This window comes from Micromys minutus (assembly GCF_963924665.1).
Source record: "Micromys minutus genome assembly, chromosome: X".
NCBI lineage: Eukaryota > Metazoa > Chordata > Mammalia > Rodentia > Muridae > Micromys > Micromys minutus.
Window position 1 is genome coordinate 100,460,236 of NC_137970.1, and position 25,296 is coordinate 100,485,531.

General features: G+C 38.6%; 1 pseudogene across 1 annotated transcript; it reads left to right on the top strand.

Moving 5' to 3' along the window:
- Window positions 1-21,976: 21,976 nt before the first annotated feature.
- On the top strand, window positions 21,977-23,387 carry LOC308414455 (fructose-bisphosphate aldolase A-like; annotated as a pseudogene). The gene has a single exon. The product of its transcript is annotated as a fructose-bisphosphate aldolase A-like (transcript).
- Window positions 23,388-25,296: the final 1,909 nt, after the last annotated feature.

Below are 25,296 nucleotides of genomic sequence, written 5' to 3' on the forward strand. Positions count from 1 at the left end.
ACAGAAACTGAACAAGGACACTGTAAAACTAGCAGAGACTATGAACCAACTGGAATTAATAGATATCTACAGAACATATCATCCTAATACAAAAGAATACACATTCTTCTCAGCACCTCAAGGCACCTTCTGAAAAATTGACCACATAATTGGACACAAAATGAGCCTCAATCGATATAAGAAGATTGAAATACTCCCATGCATCCTTTCAGATCACCATGGTCTAAGGCTGGTCTTTAATAACAACAAAGACAACAAAAAGCCTATATACATATGGAAACTAACCAATGCTCTATTAAATGATAGCAGGGCAAAAGAAGAAATAAAGAAAGAAATTAAGGATTTCCTAGAATTCAATGAAAATTAAAACACGACATTCCCAAACCTATGGGCTTCAATGAAAGCAGTACTGAGAGGAAAACTCATAGCCCTAAGTGCTTCCGAAAAGAAACTGGAGAGAGCATACATCAGCAACTTGACCGCACAGTTGAAAGCTCTAGAACAAAAGGAAGCAGATACATGCACAAGGAGTAGACAGCAAGAAATAATCAAACGTAGAGAAGAAATAGACCAAATAGAAACAAACAGAACCATTCAAAGAATCAACAAAACCAAGAGCTGGTTCGTTGAGAAAATTAGCAAGATTGATGAACCCTTAGCCAGACTAACTAGAGGGCAAAGAGAGAGTATTCAAATTAACAAAATCAGAAAGGAAAGTATAAAAATAACGACTGAATCAGGTAATTCAAGAAATCATCTGATCCTACTGCAAAAGGCTGTACTCAACAAAGCTGGAAAATCTGGAGGAAATGGATGAATCCCTAGACAGATACAATATATTAACGTTAAACCAGGACCAGGTAAACCGTCTAAATAATCCCTTAACACCTAAAGAAATAGAAGCAATCAGCAAATCCTCCCAACCAAAAAAAGCCCAGGTCCAGATGGGTTTGGTACAGAATTTTATCAGACATTTATTGACAACAAAATACCAATACTCTCCAAATTATTCCACAAGATAGAATCAGATGGAATACTACCTGACTCATTTTTTGAGGCTACAATAGCCCTCGTTCCTAAACCACACAAAGATCCTAAAAGGAAAAAGAACTTCAGAACAATCTCACTTATGAAAAATGATGCAAAAATACTCAACAAAATCCTTGCAAACCGAATCCAAGAACACATCAAAATGATAATTCACCATAATCAAGTAGACTTCATCCCTGGGATGCAGGGATGGTTTAATATAAGGAAATCTATCAACGTAATCCACCATATAAACAAACTGAAAGAAACAAACCACATGGTCATCTCACTAGATGCTGAGAAAGCATTTGACAAAATTCAACACCCCTTCATGTTAAAAGTCTTGGAAAGAACAGGAATCCAAGGCCCACACCTAAACATAATAAAAGCAATATACAGAAAACCAACAGACAACATCAAACTAAACGTTGGGAAACTTGAAGCAATCCCACTAAAATCAGGGACTAGTCAAGGCTGCCCACTCTCCTCCTACTTATTCAACACAGTACTGGAAGTCCTGGCCGGAGCAATTAGACTGCAAAAGAATATGAAAGGGACACAAATTGGAAAGGAAGAAGTAAAAATATCACAATTTGCAGATGGCATGATAGTGTACTTAAGTGACCCCAAAAATTATACCAGAGAACTTCGAAAGCTGATAAACAAGTTCAGCAAAAAGGCTGGATATAAAATTAACTCAAACAAATCAGTAGCTTTCCTCTACTCAAAGGACAAACATGTGGAGAAAGAAATTAGGGAAAAGATACCTTTCACAATAGTCACAAAATCTATGAAATACCTAGGCATAACTCTAACTAAGCAAGTGAAGGATCTGCATGACAAGAACTTCAAATCTGTAAAGAAGGAAATCTAGGAAGAGCTAAGAAAATGGAAACATCTCCCATGCTCATGGATTGGAAGGATCAACATTTTAAAAATGGCCATCTTACCAAAAGCAATCTACAGATTCAATGCAATCCCCATCAAAATTCCAACCCAATTCTTCATTGAGTTAGAAAGCACAATGTGCAATTTCATATGGAACAACAAAAGACCTAGAATAGCGAAATCCATACTCAAAAACAAGAAAACATCTGCATGAATCACTATCCCTTACCTCAAGCTATATTACAAGGCAATTGTGCTGAAAACTGCATGGTACTGGTACAGAAATAGGCATGTGAATCAATGGAATAGAATAGAAGATCCAGAAAAGAGCCCTCAGGTATATGGTCACCTGATTTTTGACAAAGGAGCCGTAAACATTCAATGTAAAAAGGACAGCCTATTCAACAAATTGTGCTGGTCCAACTGGCACTCAGCATGCAAAAGAATGAAAATAGACCCTTTCTTATCTCCTTGTACAAAGCTCAAGTGTAAGTGGATCAAAGATCTCCACATTAAACCAGGTACACTGAAACTATTAGACGAGAAAGGAGGGAAAACCTTAGAACACATAGGTACAGGAGAAAATTTCCTGAACAAAACACCAATGGCTTGTGCTCTAAGGTCAAAGATTGACAAATGGGACTTAATGAGATTGCAAAGTTTCTGTAAGGCTAAGGACACTGTCAAGGAAACAAAATGGCAGCCAACAGAGTGGGAAAATATCTTTACCAACTGCACATCAGATAGAGGCCTAATATCCAAGCTATACAAAGAACTCAAAAAGCTAGACACTAGAGAATTAAACAACCCTATTTAAAAATGGGGTACAGAGCTAAACAAAATGTTCTCAATTGCGGGATATCAAATGACTGAGAAACATCTAAGGAAGTGCTGGACAAACTTAGCAATCAGGTAAATGCAATTCAAAACAACCCTGAGATTCCACCTTACACCAGTCAGATTTCCCAAGATCCAAAACTTAGATGACAGCAGATGCTGGTGAGGATGTGGAGAAAGACGAACACTTCTACCCTGTTTGTGGGGTTGTAAACTGTTGCAACCACTCTGGAAATCAGTCTAGTGCTTCCTCAGTAAATGGACATAGTACTACCTGAAGATCCAGCTATTCCACTTCTAGGCATATACCCCAGAGACACTCCAATATATAACAAAGACGCATGCACCACAATGTTCATAGCAGCTCTATTTATAATAGCCAGAAGCGGGAAAAACCCAGATGTCCTTCAGTAGATGAATGGATACAAAAATTGTGGTACATTTACACAATGGAGTACTACTCAACTATCAGAAACAATGACTTAACCAAATTCTTAAGAAAATGGATGCATCTAGAGAATATCATCCTGAGTGAGGTAACCCAGTCACAAAAGAACAGACATAATATGCAGTCACTGATAATGGGATACTAACCCCAGAAAGCTCTTAACACCCCAGAAACAACTCACAGACTGTGAGGTTCAAGAAAAAAAAAGGAAGAAAAGAAAAAACCACTATGCTCAATCCTTACACACCAAGAAAACTTTGACTAATTCTGGGTTACATCCTGTTTTACATGTACTTTATGCTCATTGTAACTAGTAAGATCTTAATGCACACTATCAAACCTTTGAAAAAAAAAGCCAAGCACTGACAAAATTGTTTTCATATACTTTGATGCAAAAATGCTTAAAATTTGTTCATTTATCTTTGTTTTTTGAAATAAAATTGTTCAAACAATGGATTATCTATCATTTTTCTTATCAATTTATCTGAATTCTTTTTAGGATATTATTATAAATTATATATATAGAATTTATGTGTGTATGATATATATTTATATTTACTTTATATTTATAGTCATGTTTATATAAGGTTTTTTCCTACTCCTGTTTGTCTTTTTACTTTCTTATATATTTAGGTAGAAATTTCTATTTTAATAAATTCCAAGAAATTAATATAAGAAATAAAAAAGTATCATGCCAGATACATGCATTTTAAAAGATAATGACTGGGACTCAGCATCTGCACTTGAAGGCTGAGCTCCCAGATCAGCTGCACAGGCACTTTTTGGAGCAAGGATAAGCCTGAGGCACAGGTCTAGGGAAGTAACACTGGGAGTTCTTGGAGCACAGCGAGTGCTGTGCTCTCTGGAAAAAGGATTCTTTCCAGGCACACAGTGAGGTCTGGGTCCTCACCATAGGATTCAGGATTTGCCTACAGGAGGCTGAGCTCCCAGATCAACTGCACAGGCACTTTTCCACCTGAACCAAGGGTTAGCCTGAGGCACAGGCCTGCCAACTGTCCTGCCAGGGAATGTCAGGAGTTCTTGGAGCACAGGGAGCTGGTGCTCTCTGGAAAATCGTTCTTTTTGGCCTAGAAAAAGAGCGGGGTCCCCACCATTAGTATTCAGGACCTGTGGGCAGAGAGCTAAGCTCCCAGAACAGCCTCTCAAAAGCTCTCACACCTGAGCCCACAGAGACAGAACTGAATCACTTGCCATCAGAACTCACTACCTCCCCACGAAGAGTCAAACACCCAGGAGCAATCTCCCTCCTGAGCCCACCGGCTTTCAGACCCACAGGAGAGACAAGCACCAGTCAGAAACAAAAAGATCACCTACAATCACTGACGACAGGATGGCAAGAGGACAAGAACCCAAGCAATGGAAACCAAGACAACCTGGCAACATCGGAACCCAGTTCTCCCACCACATCAAAAAGTGAATTTCTCAACACTCCAGAAAAACAAAATTTATGCTTAAAATCATACTTCATAATGATGATGATCTTCGAGAAGTGCATAAATAACTCCCTTAAACAATTACAGGAGAACCAGGAGCAATCACTCAAAGAACTACAGGAAAACACAAGAATATACTTTCTTCTCTGTACTTCATTCCTTCACTGGTGTTATTCAGGGTAGTGGACCATGAAAGGAAGCCTGGTAAGTTCAATTCAAAGGCTAGAAGTCCTGGAGACCCTGAATGGACAATAAGAGCTTCATCTTATCTTGGCACCAGGCCCTTGTCATATAGTCGCAGCACACACACCCCCCCCCAGCTCCATAGAGAGATTTGTGGTCATCAGTCATGTAGGGACAATGACCCAAGCCCTTCCACATGTAGATGAGGCATCCTTAACATCTCAGACAAGTACAATGGGAAAAGAACATGGTCACAAAGGCTCAAAATTGTTCTCCATGTTAATGAGGTACATAGAGATCCATGATGGGGGTGGGGGGTTAGCCAATAAGCTTCCCTTCCCAGACATTTTTCTTTGCAAGACGTACTTATTCTCAGGCCCACCCTGAGAAGTGATTAGTGTATTGGTATATATCTATTTTGAACCAAGAATAGTCAATAAACAGTTTAGAACCATGGATTGTCTCTTTCTTCAATATCCTAGTGGGGAGCCATGAGGAAGGACTTCGCCTACAGAGCCACAACCTAATCTCCAATAGAAGGACTCTCTCCACTCCCAGCCACAACCACCACCAAGCCTGACTCTGCCAAGATAAGGACAATCATGTCTGCAAGAACAAGTCAAAGTTCCCTTCCCACCACCTCCCAGCTAGATGCTGTCCCTAGCCCGTGGCACCTGACTCCATTCTCTGTTCTGCAACTCCTAGCAGCACCTGGATATCCAAGAGTCTGAGAATCTTACAACCCACATACTTCCATTCATTCTGTTCCTTTAGAAAACCCCAATATGGCAAGATTATAACAATGAACATAAAAGATCACTGTTTTCTTACAACTTTATTTTAAAAGAGAGAGACACATGTACAGACTTTTAAAAGCATTTTGGCATAAAATATATTAATATATTTTTGTCAGTATTTGATTTTTTAAAGGTTTGATAGTATGCATTGAAGTCTTACTAGTTACAATGATCATAAAGTACATGTAAAACATAATGTAACATGGAAATAATCAAATTTTTCTTGGTGTGTATAGATTAAACATAATGATTTTTGAATACCAAAAATTGCCACAAGGCTATATTCTTAGCTCTTGAGTTGTTAATGATTTAAGGTCTAGGTGTACCCCACTCCCCAGTCTGAGTGGGTGCTATACACTTGGGTTTTTTTTTTTTTTTTGTTTCTTTGTTTGTTTTGTTTTTCTAAAAAGGACTGAGGCTTTCACTTTCTGGCCTTTCTTTCTTTTTTTTTTTTTTTTTTTTTTTTTTTTGAGCTTCATATGATCTGTGAGTTGTTTCTTGGGTATTCAGAGCTTTCTGGGGCTAGTATCCAATTATCAGTGACTACATATTATGTCTGTTCTTTTGTGACTGGGTTATCTCACTCAGGATGATATTCTCTAGATACATCCATTTTCCTAGGAATTTCATAAAGTCATTGTTTCTAGTAGCTGAGTAGTACTCCATTGTGTAAATATACCACAATTTCTGTATGCATTCATCTACTGAAGGACATCTGTGTTCTTTCCAGCTTCTGGCTATTATAAATAGAGCTGCTATGAACATGGTGGAGCATGTGTCCTTATTATATGCTGGAGCATCTCTGGGGTATATGCCTAGAAGTGGAATAACTGGGTCTTCAGGTAGGACTATGTCCAATTTTCTGAGGAACCTCCAAACTGATTTCCAGAGTGGTTGTATTTTTATCCTCAGGTATTCAACAAACTATAGAAAAAAGCAAACTTTAACAATCACCCTAAAGCCAGGCATCACTGCATGTGCCTATATTATCATTATTGTGAAAGCTGATGTAAGAAGATGGCGAATTTGAGGCCTGTCTGAGCTACATAATAAGATCTTGTATCAAAAAAAATCACCCTAATAAATCATTATAATTATAGTAAATGCTGCATAAGACAGTTACAAGGAGCTATACCTGTGCATAATGGGACCCTAATTAGACTGAGGGAACTATATAATAGTTGCCAGATTGTTTTCTGGATGGAAGAGTAGCAGTGTTGATAAGAAGGAAATTTAGAAAGAATAATTTTTACACATAGACATATGCAGACACACACACACACACACACACACACACACACACAAACATATGCACACAGTTTATCTAAGACAATGTGACAGAAGAATTCAAGTACTTCAGATCACAACTGAGATAATCCTGAATTCTAAAGTCAAGGCAAAAGTAGTCAGAGTGAACTTGTTGTCTTAAAATGAGAGTATCTTTGAAATTTAGAGCATGAAGACAAGGAGGTACCTGAATTTCAAAACAGTGTCCCCAAACCTAGCAGGGCTACTGGAGTTTTACAAATTCTTACAAGCAGACTGTGTTATCATTATGTTCCTTGACAAACCCCAGGCCAGTGAGTACACCTCAGAGGAGTCAACAAGATGACATCCAAGGAAAGCTATTTATTTTTAATTTATTGTTTTATTTATTTATTTACATTCCAAATATTGCCCCCCTTTCTGATCACCCCTCCATGAGTTCTTCACCCCATTGCCTTCACCCCTTTGCTTCTGAGGGGGTGCTCCCTGCCCACCCACGTCCACCTCAATGCCCCGCCCCAGAAACATCCCCCTTCTCTGGAGCATCAGATTGCTACAGGATTAGGTGTGTCCTTTCCCACTGAGGCCAGAGAAGGTAGTCCTTTGCTACATATGTAGTGGGGGCCACAGACCAGCCAGCCCATGGTTGGTGGCTTAGCCTCTGGGTGTTCCCAGGCATCCGGGTTAATTGATAATGTTGGTCTTCCTATGGAGTTGCAAACCCCTTCAACTCCTTCAATCCTTCCCCTTACTCTACCATAGGGGTCCCCAATCACAATCCAATGGCTGGCTGTATCTGCGTATGTCTCAGCTGCTGGTAGAGCCTTTGAGAGGATGATCCTTCTGGGCTCCTGTCTGCAGACACCATACGGCATCAACAATAGTGTTTGGAATTGGTTCATGCATAGGATGGATTCCAAGTTGGGGCGGTATCTCTGAATAGCCTTTCCTTCAGTCTCTGCTCCAGTTTTGTCCCTGCATTTTCTTTAGACAAGAACACTTCTGGATCAAAAAATTTGAGATGGGTGGGTGGTCCCATCCCTTTACTGAGTACCATGTCTATCTACTGGAGGTGGTCTCTTTAGGTTCCGTATCCCCACTGTTGGACATTCTGGCTGAGGTCATTCCCATTGGGTCCTGGGAGCCTTTCACATCCCTGGTGTCTGGGACTTTCTAGAGATTCTCCTTGCCCCCTGTCCCACATTGCTACATATTTCTATTCATTCTCCTGGTCTTCTAGACTTCTCTCCTGTCTCCCCCATACTGATCCTATCCCCTTCTCCCTCCCCTCTCCCACACAGGTCTCTCTCTACCTCTGCCCCCATGATTATTTTGTTCCCTTTCTAAGTGGGATTGAAGTATCCACACTTGGGCTTTCCTTCTGGTTAAGCATCACATGGTCTCTGAGTTGTATCAAGGGTATTTTGTACTTTTTGGCTAATATCCACTTAACGGTGAATACTGATATATATATATATATATATATATATATATATATATATATATATATATATATATGTCATTTTAGGTCTAGGTTACCTCACTCAGAATGACATTTTCTAGTTACATCCCATTTGACTGCAAAATTCATGATGTCCCCATTTTTAATAGCTGATTAGTATTCCATTCTATAAATGAACCACATTTTCAGTATTCATTCTTTGGTTGAGGGACATCTGGGTTGTCACACTTCTGTCTTTAACCTTGGTCCAAAAATCAACAGATCATATAGTCTTGAAGAGACTATACCAGGTTGAGCAGGGAACGTACCAGCAGTAGTGACTAAGCCGAAGACTGGGAAGTCTAAGAAATTCAGTACTTAGCATGAGTCAGGGGACTTCAGTAAAGGCTGAGATTGAATTCCCCATTAAATATAGATTGGATGTATAGTTTTGGAGAAGACTGAATTAGATGCAGTGTATACAAAAATATGCCTATTTCACTTGTTATTCTGTAGTAAATCCACACCTGTTATAAAATGTAATCTTGGGGAGTAGATGTAGAATGTGAAGAGACTCTTAAAACAATTTGAACTCAGCTATTGGTATATTTAATAGGGAAGTAGTTAAAATGCTCAGTACTCAGTGAATGAATTAATGAATGAATGAGTGAGTGATTGAATGATCAATCCGGGCCTTTTTAGCAGCTCATGCCAAATCTAGAAATGTTCTCCTTCTTTCATCTCTCTATCTCTCCCATAGGAGACAAACTGAAAGTTGGGTTGTCTCAACTTAATCTATTACTTCCCAGCAGTGAAAGCTGGCATCCCAAGTGGATGTCAAGGTTGCCAGGGCAAAAATATGCTTCACGCTTAACTGAGAAAGAAGGGCCTCTTTGAGTTATGTGTCATTAGAGAATCCTAATGTCATTAGGTACACGAATCAGAATTTGCATAGAAATCATTGCAGGGAATTGTTTCTTTGCCTTGCCACTATTGATTTGCCAGCACCGTTAGCTGTTTAAAGCTACTGCTTTTAATTGATTACTCCTGGGGAGTCCCTCAATAGCAGGCTTCTTCAATTGAGACACTGGGCCATTCATTGAATGTGATTCGACAACTCCAATTGACTTTGGAGACCTCTGCCTATCTATGGCATAATCACAAGAGCCTCACACAGTTTAATAAATAATGTGGCCCTTTTCAGTGCTACACACTTATGTGATGGCCCAGTTAAAAATATGAACCTGTCCAATTCTGTTCGCTTTCTAAAAAAAAATCAATGATCAAGCCATATATTTGTAACTATTTTCGAAGTTGAGTATCTGATGCTGAATTTAAACTTTAGCTTGTTTCACACTCTAAATGCATGTAAGGCCTCTAAAATTCCCAAGTTTCCCCCTTTGATGTTAAGAAGTAGTTGAGTGAGTCTATGTAGAGCCTCTTTAGGCTAACCAAAGATGTTGCAGTGTGCAGTGTCACTACCAAAGACTAGAGGAGCTGTGTAACGTTACAGTAAAACCACACTGAGGTGAGGACAGTTCATGGAGCAATGCTGTGGTTGTATTCTGATTTGAGTCTACCTCCATAGGACTCACTGAGGGTCACAATACTTTTTCATATTTTCATAACTTCCATAGCCTGTTAAGGGACAACCAAGGACTTAGTCTTTTGTTCTTTCATTCTCTCAAAACCAAGAGAATCCTCATCTAGTTCAAGGACAAGAAACTAGTTTTGGCTGGTTCTATATGCTTTTGTGACTTTTGTGGCGATCATTCACAGATGAGGACACAAAGCGACATATGACAGTAAACCATTCAGTGGACTGTAGCATGAATGACAGTAGATAAGCGAAAAGAAAATGATTTCTAGTCACTCAGTCACAATCCCAAGTCTCACATTCCCTGAAGGAATGGGGCTCCACACTGACTATGCCATAACAGAAACATTCTTGTGCGTCTGGATTGCAACTTAAATATTATAATCATTGTCACTGAGGCACATTGTATATGTTTAATTATACTAAATTACTGAATCAGAATTTTAGCCTGAAGTAAAAATTTAGAAAGTAATGAAGGTAACCTGTCCTGATGGACCATGCCCCAGGGTAAGAAAACACTATAGTTAAAGAGAAAACCTGAGGGCAGATGAGCCTGTCTTGCTTCGCTCTATAACAGTAAGAAAGCAGGAAACAGCGAGTCTTGCAGCGTTCTCAACACAGGCTGTATGAAAGCAGTAGAGTTGGTATGATGTGGTATCTGATGAGATAGGGCATGAAAACCTGTTATAATTCCTTAGACGCTGGTGGGATATTAGAAGAAAAGGTACTTTTAAAATATCCATAAAGAGCTCTGACACCTGAGAGCCATTGAACTGGACGTTTGAAGCCACAGCATGGACCACCATGCATCTATGACTGAGCCCTGGGGGTGTTTCTCCAGTTCTCTAGAACTTGGGCATTTGAAACTTAAATTTGTGATTCCAATTCACCATATAACAAACTGAAGGAAAAAACACATAATCATCTCATTAGATGCTGAAAATATTAACATGTCAACAGCTCTTCATGTTAAAAGTCTTGGAGAGATGAGAAATACAAGATGCACATCTACACACAATAAAAACTATATACAGCAAGGTAACAGCCAATGTCAAATTAAACTGAGAGAAACTTAAAGCAATTCCACTAAAATTAGGGACAAGACAGTGATGTTCACAATTTTTGTATCTCTTCAATATCATACTTGAAGTTCTAGCCAGAGCAATAAAACAAAAGGAAATCAAGGAAATACAAATTGGAAAAGAAGAAGTCAAGGTATTACAATTCCCAGAGGATATAATAGCATATATAAATGACCAAAAAAAATACTATCAGAGAACTCCTACAGCTCATAAACACCATCAGCCAAGTAGCTGGATTCAAAATTAACTAAAAAAAATCAGTAGACTTCCTTTATACAAATGATAAATAGTCCAAAAAAAGAAATGAAGGAAACAACACCCATCACAATAGTCACAAATCATATAAAATATCTTGGTGTAATTCTAACCAAACAAGTAACAGATCTATATGACAAGTTCAAGTCTCTGAAGAAAGAAATTGAAGGAGCTATCCAAAGATGGAAAGAGCTCCTATGTTCATAGATCCTTAGGATTAACACAGTAAAAACAGCTATCTTACCAAAAGCAATATATAGATTCAATGAAATTCCCGTCAAAATTCCAACAAAATTCTTTACAAGCCTCAAGAGAACAATTCTCAACTTTATATGGAAAACTACAAAACTCAGGATGACTAAAACATTATTGTACCAAAAAAAAAAAAAAAAAAAAAAAACTTCTGGAGCTATCACCATCCCTGATTTCAAGCTGTACTACAGAGAAATAGTAATAATAACTACATAGTATCAGTACAGAAACAGAAATGTTTGTCAATGGAGTTGAATAGAAGACCCTGAAATAAACCCACACACATATGGACACTTGATTTTTGACAAAGAAGTATTGCAGCAAATATTCAAATGGAAGGCTTATCTCTTTATCGCCAGTTTTCCCCACCCCTGTCTCGCTCTGTGGGAGCCAATTTAGTATGGAGCCAAACACATGGACTCTGTCACTTGGTCCAAGCCACCCTCTCCACACGAATCTCTCACCAGGAGATTCACTCTGCCTGCCCTGCTGTTTCTATCTTGGGTAGTGGTTACCATCCCAGCATTTTCTTTCCCCCACGGCCCGGCACAAACATTACTCCAAGGTCCAATAGCTTTTCATGCAGGTTTATATATTACATTCTCAACCCACATACCCTCTATACCATAAGATGACATCAAATGGACAAAGATACAAACTGCCCTTCTATATGAGATAAAAGACCTATAGAATCTATTAAAATATTCCTATCTACCTATTGCCAATAACAGCCACCAGGATCCAGGTCTGCTTTCTCTGGCTCCATCTTGATTTCCTTTCCCTATCTCTTCCTCTTCCATTTTTCTACCTTTTCCCTGCCTACCTCTCTACTGTCCAGTCATGTACTTGCTTGACATAAATTTACAAAGAAGCCGAAACCATATAATGAATAAAACAAAGCATCTTCAACAAATGGTGCTTGTATAACTGTATGTCTGCATGCAGAATAATACAAATAGACCCATATCTATCACCCCTCACAAAATTCAAGACCAAATGGGTCAAAGACCTTAATGTTAAACCAGATACACTAAATCTAATAGAAGAAAAGGTGGAAAGTAGACATGAATGCCTTGACATAGAATAAAACTTCCTGAAAAAAAAAAAAAAACTATAACACAGGTACTGAGAGCAACAATTAATAAGTGGGACCTTGTGGAATTGAAAAGGTTGTGTAAGGCAAAGAACACAGTCAACAGCACAAAGCAGCAGGCTACAGAGTAGGAAGATATCTTCACTAATCCTTCATATCTGACAGAGGGCTAATATCCACAATTTATAAAGAACTAAGGAAGTTAGATACCAACAAAACCAAATAACCCAATTAAAAATGGGGTACAGAGATAAACCGAGTTCTCAACAGAGGAAATTTGAATGGCTGAGAAGCTCATAGTCATCAGGGAAATGCAAATCAAAATTATTCTGAGATTCCATCTTGCATCAATCAAAATGGCTAAGATCAAAAATCTCAAGTGACAGCACATGCTAGTAAGATGTGAAGCAGGGTGAACACTTCTCCACTGCTGGTGGGAGAGCAAACTTGTAGAACCACTTTGAATTTTAATTTGGTGATTTCTCAGAAAATTGGGAATAGTTCTACCTCAAGACTGAGCTATACCATTCCTGAGAATATGCTTAAAAGATACCCCACTATACCACAGGAACACTTGCTCAACCATGTACATAGCACTTTATTACTTTATTTGTAATAGTCAGAAACAGAAGCCAATCTTGATGTCCTTCAACTGAAGAATAAATAAAGAAAACTTGGTACATCTATGCAATGGAATAGTATTCAACTATTCAAAACAAAACATAATGAAATTTTCAGGCAAATAGATGGAACTTGGGAGTATCTTCCTGAGTGAGGTAACCCGAACCGCAAAAGACCCATATTGTATGTACTCTCTTATAATTGGACATTAGCCATAAAGAACAGGATAACTATGCTACAATCCACAGACCCAAAGAAATTGGTAATAAGGAGGGCCCTAGGGAAGATTTGTGAATCCCACTGTGAAGGGGAAACAAAATAGAATTGGAGATGGATGAAGAGAATGAAATGAGTGAGAGAGGGGTGAAGATGGATAGAAGGATAGGGATCCAGTGTAGGGGAAAGAGGGACAGGAAAGGGCAAGGAGTAAGAATAAGAACCAGTGGGGAACATCTTTAGGACTATCTGTAGACCTGGGATGAGAGAGACTACAAGGAGTCTATGAGGATGACCCTAGCTGAGTCTCTTACCAGTGGGAGATTTAGAGGCTAAAATGGTCATCTCCTGTAGCCAGGTAGTACTTCCAGTGAAGAGGAATACATCAATGCACCCACAAAACCTTCAACATAAAATTTGCCCTGCCCACAAGAATGCTCAAGGGTAAAGACGGAGCAGAGACTGAGAGAACAGTCAACCAATGTCTGGCCCAACATGAGACCCATCCCATGGGAGAGAGCTAACCCCTCACACTATTGATGATACTCTATTATGTTTGCAAACAGGAGCCTAGCATAATTGTCTCCTGAGAGGATTCATCCAGCAGCACATATAAACAAATGCAGAAACCCACAGCCAAAACTCAGGTAGAGTTTGGGGAGTCTTATGGAAGAGTGGGGAATAGAACCGAGTGAGCTGGTAGGGAGTGTCATGAGAAAACTTAAAGAGTCAAATAAACTAGCCAATGGGGGGCTCACAGAGAATGAACCACCAACCAAAAAGCATGCAAGGGACTGGACCCACCCTCCCCCATTTGTAGCAGATGTGCAGCTTGGTTTAGATGTGGATCCCCAATGAAATGGGGACTGTCTCTGACTCTATTGCCTAAGGTTGGACTTTTTCCCCTACCTGAATTACCTGATTGAGCCTAGGGGGGGGGGGGTAGGTAGTTAATCCTGATGGAATTAAATGTCCCAAGGTGGGGTAGTACCTATGGTTGGTTTGGCCCTCTCTGAGGAGAAGGGGAGGAGGTAATGGGTGAGGAATTTATAAAGGCAGGACTGGGAAAAGAAGAGGGAAGTAGGGATGAGACTGGGAAGTAATGTAAATTGTGGAAAAAATAAAATAAAATTTGGCCTCTTCCCTAATTAATTCTACTTCCAGCTAGGATCAGGCTTTGCCTTGTGCTTTCCATAGAAAAACACATGTCCTGACATCCATGTCCTGACAGTGCACTAAGTGACTAGGCTGCATTTTCAATCAACTTGCTCTTCAACTCTGAACTCAGCAAGGGAAAACAAAAAGTGTACATTTGTATTTCCTACCTATATACATCATCCCAGCTATCTCATCCTACAAAGCCAGCTCCAGAGAAGTGAAAAAACATGTCTCAAAACTAAAGGTGGATGGCTCCCAAGGAATGACAACTAAACTTGACCTCTACGCACGCACACACACACACACACACACACACACACACACACATATGGACACAGACACATACAAATATTCAGGCACACACACATAGGCACACAGACACACACACACACACACACACACATAGCAACACATACAGGTATATACCCATTCATACAAAAACATGCACACACACACATACACACACACACACACACACACACACACACACACACATACTTACATGGACACAGACACACACAAATATTCAAGTAAACACACATTTTCAGGTACACACACACATGCACACATACAGATATGCACCCATTCATACAAAAACATGTACACATACACACAAACACCACATACATATGCATATTGATAAGAAAAAAAGACAAAAATGGTGAAAGTAGTTTCAGTGATCCAATTCTCTTAATTTTGTTTTTCTTTCATCATTCATTTTAATTATTTGTTTCCTCCACCATACTATTTCCTAATTACATTATTTGGGCCTCAGACTATTTTTCTTTTTTCTGTGTTTTATAGCCCATTTTTTTCTTCAATGTCTTCCTGACACTCTATGAAAATTAGCTCCTAACCCATTTCATACTTGGTACCTTCACCTATTAATAGGCATCACACTAGCCTACCCTACCCTGACAGACATACTCCTCCAAACAGCCTGAAGTTTGCATTAGGAGCCCATGAAAAGCAAGTAACTGGCAACCACAGGGTGGCAGCATACTCAAATTGAAAAAGGAAATAGTTTTTCAAGTTGAGAAGGGATAGCCAGAAGTCAAAAACCTAAAGTTGGAAAATGCAAATTTCACAAAGTTAAAGTCAGCAAATGATAACCATGTCACACCTGCTCAGCGATAGAGGTTGGCCTCTGGAAGATAGAAATAATAGTGTTGCTATGTATTTTAAACAGAAGAGCAGCAGGAAGAGGATAAGGAGAGAAGGGGGGAGAGAAGTAGAAAGAGAAAGGAAGAACAAGAAGAGGAGGAAGGAAGAAGACAGGAAGAAAAGAAGAAAAAGAAGAAATAAAAGTCAGTTTTGTGAGTATCATGGGTTCAGGAAATACATACTCACTCAGAGTTAGACCCAAAAGACAAACCCTGAGTTCTAGTCTTTTAACACTAAAATTAGAAAAACCTTTTCAGTCTCCATATTATGCTATGGAAAACTTAATTACTTAAATCATCAAATAATCTATACCACTAAAAAGAGTAAGAAGCCTAGTGCAAACACTTCTATAAACATGTATGTTTCTAACATAAATAAATATACTAGGATATTTATGAAAATAAAAGTAGTATCAAATTTCAAATGATATACCACTTATGTATAGGTGACTTTCCAAAGGTATGACATTCTATGAAATCATAGATTCATTCTAGTTGTTTAACAGATAAAATATAATTACTAGCAACCCAGAAAAAAACAGACTCAGCTGAATATCTTGAGAAATGTGGGGTTCAAAAATCATTTTAATTGACCCCTTAGTCAATGATGTCCAACTGATTAAGGAATGCCTATATCTTGCATCCTAAATGTCCAAAAAACAAACAGCGTCTTCTTCTCTCATTAGTGCTTTTCTATTTCTCAGAGACTAAATCTATAGTTGGCATTTATCATAAGAAATCCAAGGCAAGAAACTCAATGGCAAATACTAATGGAGTGAGTTAACTCTGCTGGTCAACCACAAAACACATTTTACGCCCTATCTATGGCATCCACTCTTGTGCCAACTGTTACTGCATAAACAATTACTAACAAGATTCTTGGTCTTGATGCCTAGAAAGTAGGTGGGAGACAAAATTAGCACATAAAACAATTACACAAAAGAATGTGTTTGAAACTACATTATTCAGAGGCTAAATGATATGGTGTTAAAAAAAAAAAAGAGAGAGAGAGGAGAGTAAACGTGACTGAAGTTGTAATAGAGAGCTGTGAATGATGCGCGATTCACCCATTTGCCAATTAACAACTTAGGCTAGCATAGTTTTATGGATACAGGTGACAATATGAGATTAGAGATGAAAGCAAATTTATTACTCACAGTAATAACAATAACCAGAGTGTCTATGCTTTTACAATTTTGAATTCCAAAATCTTACAGAGCTATGAAAGGTCAGCCAAATGTCACCTGCACATGACATGAACTGCACTGTAAAAGAAGCCTGAATTCATAGGATCTTCTAAATTGGGCAATAAGCATGCCTGCCCCTTTGCACAAAAAGGAGACAGTATCAATAGCATACAAACAACCCTATACAAATATCATGGGGAAAAAATAAGAACAACAAGCAGTGTCTTGCTTGTAAGACATTGAAAGATACGACTTTGAATCAGATATGGTTTTGTGGAGCCATGATTTTTGACAAGGAGATACCATTCACAATGAGAACAACTCACGCAAATTTGTCTCTATTATAAATAATACTTCCTAAAATGGGTTATTTCCTATATGACAAATAAAATAAAGTCATGAATTGTTTAACAGCAGAAATACAATCTGAGAAATTTTTCGATAGGTTATTTCATTGTTGGACCAGCATCATAGTGTGTGCTAACATAAAACTGTATGGTATATGTGAATCATTCAACCAAGTGATCCCAAGAGCATAGGATATTTGAAGCTGATGCTAGATAAACATGGGAGAATACTTTTCATCTTTACTTTATATAAATGCATTTTCCATAAGTAAACGTGTACTCTAAAATAATTATAAAATATGGCATTTTATATATACAACCCAGTAATAGGCATTTGTTATCATTATCAAATATTCTAAATTTTATATATGGTTTTGTATGACTGGCAGTGCTGTGGGGTTTTATAGCATTATCACCACAAATATGAGAGTTATATATTGTTCCTTGACATTATGATAGCTTCACTGTAGTTTTATGGAACCACTGCCATATATATACAGTCTCTTCTTGATGGAAATGTTGTTGTATGACATATTATTGCACTAAAAGGCTCACAGCTTTAGGTCCATGGTGCAGCTTGCTCACTTTACAAAAATGTAAACTGAGTCCTAGAGAAGCTCAGTCATCATAATTTTATTGTGATATGCAACTGTCAATTTCTTATGTCTAAATAGCCTGGTGCTTTCTGGACCTGTTTAAAAATAAATGAGTTTTTCATAGCAGGATGCAGATCAGAAATCCCATCAGAAACCAAATTATTATCTTCACCTGGTTTACCCTATTGGAGCTCATTAAATGAACTGTATGTCTAATGCACTGAAGTTATTTCCCACTGAATCAAATTGGCTCCAATCAAAAGTGTTACCACAAAGATATATACTTAATGCCCAACATTCTCATAGGCTCTCTGGCTGTACCACTTCACAACCCCCCCAAAAAAGTAAAAGAAAAGAAAAGAAAACTACACAACCAGAAAATAATGCTGACTAAATAAGCCATACTGCAAGCATACTTACCAGAGCTTAGTTAAAGGTAGTAATCAACTGGGATGGACTAGTTGCTAACATTATCTGAGGTCTCACTGTTGTCTGTTTACTAACATGCTTGCTCTTCACTACCTGCCCCTGGACTCATTATAGCCATAAATCTCTCTGAATGCATTGTTCAATACCTTTAGTCTTTCTCGGTTTCCATACGAGCAGAAATGTAGAACTGGATAAGGGAGAAATGTAAGCTCCGTCAACAGAACCCAAAGCAGAGACACAGTTAGACCTTTTTACATTCATAAAGAATCTAGATAAGAATAGTAATCCCAGAGCAAGAAGGTTAATTGGGTTTAAACATAGTTTCTGATTGAGTTTCATTAAGTTTTGTCTAGAAAGTCAGAAGTGTTGAACAAATGGAAAAAAAATCTACTTGTGAGTTTCTGAATATGTATGCAAATCCATACAAGCCACAGGTTGAGGAAATGTAATGATTTTCAAAAGTAGGAGCATAGTAGAATATAAAACTAAACAAGGAATGAAGTATGTCCCTCAACTTTCACCACCTGTATCTCTAGGGCTATAAGGTTGATTAAAAATCACTGGTGCCTGATACTTGCTTCAGAAATATTACCTCAGTCTAACTTGTAAACTACCTTAACAGAAGACTCATTTTGAAAGCAAAAGGATAAAAATTGCACTGTACCAAACAGACAAAATCTGAAATATGTGTGTTCAGAGGCAGACACCGTATGTAACAAGGAACTTTGGGAACTATAGTGCATTCAGAAAAGAGTAAGCAACATAATCAGAGGACTTGGAATCTTAGATTTTAATCACTAGTTGAAAGGCCTAAATGTGATTAACCCCAAGGCTTAGTGAGGAATAACTCTCAGAGGATTGCTTGTTTTAGCTTTAACCCTGGATTTATTAGGGTATTGGCCAGTAAAAATTATATGCATATGCATATATGTAAAAATTATATAATATATATGACATTTTATATATCTAGTGAACTGATTACCTATAATCAAGCTAATTAACACATCGACCACCTCACAATTATATTTTGTGTATCTGAAAAGAATTTGCGAGCTATTTTCTCGCATTTTTCAAATATGTGATGCATTAATTCACTGTCAAGCAGTATAATAGATCTACAGAACATATTAATTTCATAACTATGAGTATGTAATCTTAGCCCAATAGCTCCCTTTTTCCACCTTCCATCTATTTCTATTAACCATCCCACTCATTGTTACTCTTATTTTGACTTTATGAAATTATACATATATCTTAGATCATGCAGTAGTTTTCTCTGTGTCTAGCTTATTGTACTTAGCATAATGTAGGAAATGTCAAAACTGAGACAATTGGCATGGTTTGATGTTTAAAAGAAAAAAGTTTTACTATCTCCATCTGCACCCCAGAACTAAGGCTGTGTCACAGCCCTCCATATCCAAATCCCATCTTGAGAGAGCTAGTCTTCCCAGAGTGTTCTCATGTGAGATCCACACTTTTACTCCAATAACTGGCCAAAGAGAGACCCACCAGGAGCCCACAGGACACAGGAAATGTGAAGAAGCCAGGGAAAGGATCCTTCCAGTTTCCTTCAGCGCCCAGGAGGTCACTCAGTGACTCAGCTTTCCAAAGCCAAATCCTGCTCAGAGAGTGCTGACACACCTAAGATCACAGGCTCACAGGAGGGGCAAGCTCAAGTCAGAGAAAGCAAGGCCAACTAATACCAGAGATATCTGATGGAGAGAGGCAAGTACAAGACCATAAGCAACAAAAACCAAGGCTACTTGGCATCATTATAACCCAGTTCTCTCACCACAGCAAGGCCTGGATACCCCAACAAACCAGAAAAGCAAGGTTCATATTTAAATCATCAAATTACATTTTGCAATGATAATAGAGGATTTTAAGAAAGACATAAATAACTCCCTTAAAGAAATACAGGAGAATACAGACAAACAGAAGCCGTTAAAAACAAAATACAAAAATCCCTTAACGAATTATAAGAAAACATGAGCAATCAGGTGAAGGAATAGAACAAAACCATGCAGGATCTAAAAATAAAAATAGAAGCAATGAAGCAATGACAAATAGAGACAATGCTGGAGGTAGAAAACATAAGAAAGAGATCAGGAGTCATAGATGCAAGAATAACCAAGAGAATATAAGAGATAGAAGAGAGAATCCCAGGGGTAAACGATACCATAAAAAACATGGACACAATAGTAAAAGAAAATGCAAAATGCAAAAAGTTCCTAACCCAAAACATCAAGGAAATCCAGGACACAGTGAAAAGACCAAACCTAATTATAATAGCTATACAAGAGAGCAAAGATTCTCAACTTAAAGGAACTATAAATATCTTCCACAAAATTGTAAAAGAAAACTGCCCTAACCTAAAAAAAAAATGCCCATGAACATACAAGAAACTTACCGAACTCCAGAAAAGAAATTTCTCCTGTCACATAATAGTCAAAACACAAAATGCACAAAACAAAGAAAGAATATTAAAAACATTAAGAAAGAAAAGTAAAGTAACATATAAAGGCATACCTATCGGAATTACATCAGACTTAACAGAGAAAGAAGATCAGGGGCAATTGTCATACAGAGCATAAGAAAAAAACAAATAACAGGCCAGGCTACTGTACCCAGCAAAACTCTCAGTTACCATAGATGGAGAAATCAAGATATTCCATAATAAAACCAAATTTACAGTATATCTTCCCTACAAAAGATAATAGATGGAAAACTCCAACAGAAGGAGGGGAACTATATCATAAAAAAGCAAGAAAATAATCTTCTTTCAACAAACCCAAAAGAAGATAGCCACACAAACATAATTCTACCTCTAAAAACAAAAATAATAAGAAGCAATAGTCACTTTTCTCTAATATCTCTTAACATCAATGGACTAGACTCCCCAGTAAAAAGACATAAACTAACAGACTGGATATGTAAACAGGACCCAGCATTTTGCTGCATACAGGTAACACACCTCAGAGACAAAGATAAACACTACCACACAGTAAAAGGCTAAAAAAAATTTCCAAGCAAAAGGTTTTCAAAACAAGCTGGGATAACCATTCTAATGTTAAGTATAACTGACTTTCATTCAAAAGTTATCAAAAAAGGGAAGAAAGGACACATCATACTCACCAAAGGAAAAATCCAAGATGAAATCTCAATTCTGAATATCTATGCTCAAAATGGAAGGGACAACAGAAACTAAACAGAGACCCAGTGAATCCAACAGAAGTTATGAACTAAATGGATTTAACATATATTTATAGAACATTTCATCCTAAAACAAAAGAATATACCTTCTTCTCAACACCTCATGTCACCTTTTCCAAACTTGACCATGTAATCTGTCACAAAACAGTCATTAGTAGATACAAGAAGATTAAAATAACCCCATGCATCAAATTAGATTACCACAAACTAAGGCTGTTCTTCAATAACAACAGAAAACCTATACACATACATGGAAGCCAGACAATGCTTTACTCAATTATTCCTTGGTAAAGGAGGAAATAAAGAAAGAAATGATAAACTTTTTAAAATGTAAAGAAAATAAAGGTACAACCTACTCAAACTTATAGGACACAATGAAAGCAATGCTAAGCCTCCCCCCGCCCCCAGCTGAATAGACTGCGTTCTTTTGGAACGCACGGCAGAACGAGGTTCTGGTGACCCTAGCCACGTTCCTTCCTTAGTCCTTTCGCCTACCCACCAGCGTACCTGACAGACACACCCTGTCCTATGCCAAGAAAGAACAGCCACCAGCACCATGTTCTACCCATACCCAGCACTGACCCCGGAGCAGAAGGAGCTGTCTGACATCGCTCACCGAATTGTGGCTCCGGGCAAGGGCATCCTGGCTGCAGACGAGGCCACTGGAAGCATTGCCAAGCACCTGCAGTCCATCGGCACTGAGAACACTGAGGAGAACAGGGGCTTCTACCGCCAGCTGCTGCTGACTGCTGATGACCATGCGAATCCCTGCATTGGGGGGGGGTGATCCTCTTCTATGAGACACTGTACCCAGAAGGCAGATGATGGGCGTCCCTTCCCCCAAGTTATCAAGTCCAAGGGTGGGGTTGTGGGCATTAAGGTAGATAAGGGTGTGGTGCACCTGGCAGGAACCAATGGTGAGACTACTACCCAAGGACAGGATGGGTTGTCTGAACGCTGTGCCCAGTATAAGAAGGATGGAGCCGACTTTGTGAAGTGGCGCTGTGTACTGAAGATTGGGAAACACACTCCCTCGCCCCTTGCCATCATGGAAAATGCCAATGTTCTGGCCCGTTATGCCAGCATCTGCCAGCAGAATGGCATTGTACCCATTGTGGAACCTGAAATTCTCCCTGATGGGGACCATGACTTGAAGCGCTGCCAGTATGTAACTGAGAAGTTACTGGCAGCTGTCTATAAGGCTCTGAGTGACCACCATGTCTATCTGGAAGGCACATTGCTGAAGCCCAACATGGTCACCCCTGGCCATGCTTGCACCCAGAAATTTTCCAATGAGGAGATTGCCATGGCAACTGTCACAGCACATCGTCGCACAGTGCCCCCTGCTTTCCCTGGGGTCACTTTCCTCTCTGGAGGGCAGAGTGAGGAAGAGGCATCCATCAACCTCAATGTCACCAACAAGTGTCCCCTGCTGAAGACATGGGCCTTGACTTTCTCCTATGGCTGAGCCCTGCAGGCCTCTGCTCTGAAGGCCTGGGGTGGGAAGAAGGAGAACCTAAAGGCAGCTCAGGAGGAGTACATCAAGCGGGCCCTGGCCAACAGCCTTGCCTGTCAAGGAAAGTATACCCCAAGTGGCCAGTCTGGAGCTGCAGCCAGTGAATCTCTCTTCATCTCTAACCATGCCTACTGAACAGGGCGGCTCTAAAGCTGCTCCATCAACACTCCAGGCCCCTGCCGACCCACTTGCTATTGAAGAGGGGCCTCCAAGCTCTTTGCCATCACTCCTGCTGCCCTCGTGTGTGCAGTGTTGTCTGTGAATGCTAACTCTGCCATCCCTTCCAGCCCACTGCCAATAAACAACTATTTAAGGGGGAGGGCAAAGAAAGCAATGCTAAGAGAAAAAATCACTGTGAGTGCTTCCAAAAAGAAACTGGAGAGAACATGCACTAGCTGACAGCACATCTGAAAGCTCTAAAACAAAAAGAAGCAAATATACCCAAGAGGATTAGATGGCAGGAAATAATCAATCTCGGGGCTGAAGTCAATGAAATAAAAACTGTACAAAGAATCAACAAAACCAGGAACTGGTTCTTAGAGAAAATAAACAAGATCTATAAACCCTGAGCCAGACTAACCAGAGCACACAGACAGTATCCAAACTAACAAAATAAGAAATGAAAAGAAAGACATGACAACAGAAACCAAGGAAATTTGAAAAAAAATCATCAGTGCCTACTACAAAATCCTATACTCAAAAAAAAAAAAACTGGAAAATCTGAAAAAAATGAACAATTTTCTAGACAGATACCAAGTATCAAAGTTAAATTAGGATCAGATGAACCATTAAAACAGTTCCATATACCCTAAAGAAATATATGCAATCATTAAAAGCATCCCAACCAAAAGAAGCCCAGGTTTTAGTGCAGAATTGTATCAGACCTTCAAAGAAGACCTAAAAGCAATGCTCATCAAAATATTCCACAAAATAGAAATAGAAGGAACACTACCAAATTTGTTCGTTCTATGAAGCCACATTTATGCTTATACCTAAACCACACACACACCCAACAAAGAAAGAGAACTTCAGACCAATTTCCCTTATGAATATCGATGTAAAAATACTCAATAAAATTCTCAAAAACCAAATCCAAGAACACATCAAAATGATCTAGTAAACTTCATCCCAGGGATACAGGGATGGTTCAATATACTGAAATTCACCAATATAATCCATTATATAAACAAACTCAAGGGAAAAAATAAGCTCATTAAATGCTGAAAAAGCATTTTAAAAATTCAACACCCCTTTATAATAAAAATCTTGGAAAAATCAAGAATTCAAGGCCCATAACTAAACATAGCAAAAGCAATATACAGCAAACCTGCAGCCTAATATCAGAGTAAATGTTGAGAAACTTGAAGCAATCCCACTAAAATCAGGGACTAGACAAGGCTGCCCACTCGCTCACTACCTATTCATTATAGTATTGGAAGTCCTATCCAGAGCAATTAGACAACAAAAGGCAGCCAAGTAGATACAAATTGGAAAGGAAGAAGTCAAAATATCACTTGTTGCAGATGATATGATAATATACTTAGGTGACCCCAAATATTTCACCGGAGAATTCCGAAAGCTGATAAACAACTTCAGCAAAGTGGCTGGGTATAAAATTAACTCAAATCAGTAGCCTTCCTCTACTCAAAGGATAAATAGGCTGAGAAAGAAATTAGGGAAATTTCACCCTTAGCAATAGTAAAATATAATATAAAATATCTTGGGGTGACTCTAATCAAACAAGTGAAAGATCTGTACAACAAGAATTTGAAGTCTGGGAAGAAAGAAATTGAAGAAGAACTCAGAAGAATGAAAGGCCTCCCATGTCCATTAATTGTCAGGACTAATATAGTAAAAATGGCCATCTTGCCAAAAGCAATCTATAGATTCAGTGCAATCCCCATTATAATTCCTATTCAAAACAGCATAGGGTAAGAAAGAGAAATTTGCAAATTCATTTGGAATAATAAAAAACTGAGGATAGGGAAAACTATTCTGGAAATTACCATCCCTGAACTCAAACTATATTGGGTTAAAAGCTTTTTGATTTTTGCATTTTCTCTGACTATTGTGTCAATGATTTGAATGGTATCTTCCGTCCCTGAGATTCTCTCTTCCATTTCTTGTATTCTGTTGTTAATGCTTCCATCTATGTCTCCTAATTTCTTTCCTAGGATTTCCAACTTCAGGATTGTCTCCTTTTGTGATTTTGTTATTGTTTTTATTTC